This window comes from Galeopterus variegatus, unplaced genomic scaffold (assembly GCF_000696425.1).
Source record: "Galeopterus variegatus unplaced genomic scaffold, G_variegatus-3.0.2 Scaffold2156, whole genome shotgun sequence".
NCBI lineage: Eukaryota > Metazoa > Chordata > Mammalia > Dermoptera > Cynocephalidae > Galeopterus > Galeopterus variegatus.
Window position 1 is genome coordinate 187,545 of NW_007728267.1, and position 2,831 is coordinate 190,375.

A 2,831-nucleotide genomic window follows, 5' to 3' on the forward strand; every position below is an offset into this window, starting at 1 on the left:
CCAGTGAGCGGACCGGTCTCTATATGGGATCCGAACCCTCGGCGGGAGCGCCACCGCGCTCCAAAGCGCCGCACTCTACCAAGTGCGCCACCGGGCCAGCCCTCCACTTTTTTTTGATTAAAATTCAGTACATAAAACTGCCATGGTATTATTAAAACCATATAAGAAAAGTAGAAAATAAGATACTCCAAAAAAAAGGTCCATTTAACCGCTTGCCTTTCCCTCTGGCCAAAAGCCCATCACCAAGGCCAGGTCAGTTCTGCAAGGCCTTGTCCTGCCCAGAGGAGGGGCAGAGCCTAGAGGGCAACCTAGAGGCTCAGCGGGCCAAGGCTCCCACTACTCACAGCTCCTCGGGCTCCTAAGCTGCTGACTTGCCAAGTGCAGTAAGAGGGAGTAGGATGGAGAAAAGTTCTAAGTTCTAAGACACTTTAGAAAAAGGCAGATAAGCAAGAAAACAGGCAGACTAGTTTTATTCCACCACAAGGAAGAGGCGAAGCCTGGTTTTATGCTGAAGCAAACACGCACAGTATGTTTTAAAATGGGTGGATGTTAGGGTTAAACTTGAGCCAGTGGTTTTTAACTAGGGCAACTTTGTCCTCCAGGAGACATTTGCTGAGACAGTTTTAGTTGTCACAACTGGGGGCGGTGGGAGTTGCTAATGGCACTTACTCAGTGGAGGCTACTACTAAACATCCTACAATGCAAAGGATGGTGCCCAAAACAAAGAATGTTCCTGTCCAAAATGCCCCTTGTACCATGATTAAGAAACTTTCAACTTCCTAAGAAAACAAGGCAGCCTTGACTCACTGGGGCCTGTACCGGGTGCTGTCTCAGCACTTTATATGCACCATCCAAAGGCATCCTCCCAACAGTTCTATGAAGAGTTCCTACTCTCTCTGCTTCACAAAAAGGGAAATTGAGGCAAAGAGAAGGCAAGCCACTTGACAAATGTCACACAGTCAGTCAGTGACAGGGTTAAGATTCAAACCCAGGGCAGGATTCTGGCTCCACAGTCTGGCGCTCAGCTGCTCTTCTAGACCACAATTCTAATCACCCAGAGCTAAAAATAATGCAGCAGAGAACTTCAGAGAACCATGCACACCTCCACTCTGACAAAGGTACTACATCATTGACCCACAAATATTGGGGCCAACTAGGATTCTCTTTGCACCCCATGGGATGTTACTTCCTCCAGAGAGAAAACCGTCTTCATCACTCTCATGCCCCAGGTTTCACAGGAGCAAGTTTCAACGCAAGTCCTCATTAGCATTCATTCTACTACTATACTTCTGATACTTTACAATCTGCTTCTTTGTTGTTAAGGATAAGAAAATCAGAAATGTGGTAGTAAAGGTATGTTACACCAAAACTAATTTAAAAATAAACATGTTCACAAAACAAACTCACCTGACTTGACTGTCCAGAAAGGTAGGGTTCAAAGTCATTGTCATGGACTGTATCCTTCTGATGCAAAGAACCATTTTGTACTAGAACAAGAAGTTGCAAAATAGTATCAATAAGTTTTAAAAGATCACTTTTAAGCATGGGAATTAAAGTTAGTAAAGTCTACTTCTATTGATTTCTAGTAGTAATTATACTTTTATGTAAAAATAGGCATAATCGATATAGAACTGTTGTTTACACAACTAGTTAGAATGGTGATGAGGTACTTCCAATAATTTAGGTTATAGTTTTAAGGAAGATTTAGTCATAATTTGATAAAATGCTGACAAAATACAGGTGCAAAGGAAAAATGCAAAAACTCATAACCAGGTTTTGATGACACTGACATGGTCTAAGAAGATCTACCTGTGGTAAACAGGGTGGAGCCTCCAAAAGCCCACCTGCGTGTGCAAGAGCTGAGGACCAGAATGCTGGGAAGGGGCTGCAGCCGCAGCTCACAACTACCTTCCTCTCCACTTATTTTCCACTGCTACAGTGCCTCGCCAGAAAAGGAAAGGTAAAGACAGCACTGGGCCTTCTCCAATCTTAAACACGATGAACCGTATCTGGTGGCCCGAGTAACACAGACACTGGTTAAAACTCTTCCAAGTAGACACTCAAGTGTCACTTACGGATTCGCACAAGACTGAGTTTTGAGGATTTTTTTTTTTTTTTAAAGATGACCGGTAAGGGGATCTTAACCCTTGACTTGGTGTTGTCAGCACCACGCTCAGCCAGTGAGCGAACCGGCCATCCCTATATGGGATCCGAACCCGGGGCCTTGGTGTTATCAGCACCGCACTCTCCCGAGTGAGCCACAGGCCGGCCCGAGTTTTGAGGATTTTATCCCAGGCCAGGCTATCACAGACTGTCACAGACTTCCAGGGCCCGCGGGATGCCTCTGGGCTGGGGCCAGTCCCTGAAGCGCATTCTCCTCTCCATCCTCCCCTTCCCCACCTAAATCAGCGGTCTTGCGGTGGGAGGGAAGCACGGAAACGACCCAAGCACCGTCGCTTCTCCTCGGAGAAGCCCCTGCCTGCGTCCCAGCAGGTCTCTCGGAAACCCACGCGACCGCAAGTGCTATCTCCCCGAAGCTGGCGGAGGAAGGCGCTTCCGGCTCCTGACGCGGCTTCCTGGACCCGCTGTGCCCACATGGCCCGGCCCGTCCCTCCTCCGGCCGGCGCGGGCCGCTCACCTTTGTTATCTTGTCCTTTCGTTCGCTGCGTCGCCGCAGGCCGGACCGCGGGCAGACACCGCCAGGGGAGAGGAGACACCGAGTGACCCACCGGGATCCCTCTGCCCCGGTGACCCCGGCCCCAGCACCCAGCCCGGCCCCAACCTCCGCGACCCCAGCCCCGGTGACACCGGCCCAGCCCCCGGTCCTGGCC

The 2,831-nt window shown here is 49.4% G+C and overlaps 1 protein-coding gene across 1 annotated transcript in view; it reads right to left on the reverse strand.

Annotated features, from left to right (window-relative positions):
- YTHDF1 (YTH domain family, member 1) overlaps positions 1 to 2,744 on the reverse strand; it is a 19,088-nt gene extending 16,344 nt beyond the window's left edge. Inside the window, exons 1-2 of the mRNA XM_008580759.1 lie at positions 2,639 to 2,744; positions 1,408 to 1,487 (exon numbers count right to left, since the gene is read on the reverse strand). The gene's annotated coding sequence lies outside the window, so the exon portion shown is untranslated. The remainder of the gene's footprint in view (positions 1 to 1,407; positions 1,488 to 2,638) is intronic.
- Between the last annotated feature and the right edge of the window lie 87 nt (positions 2,745 to 2,831).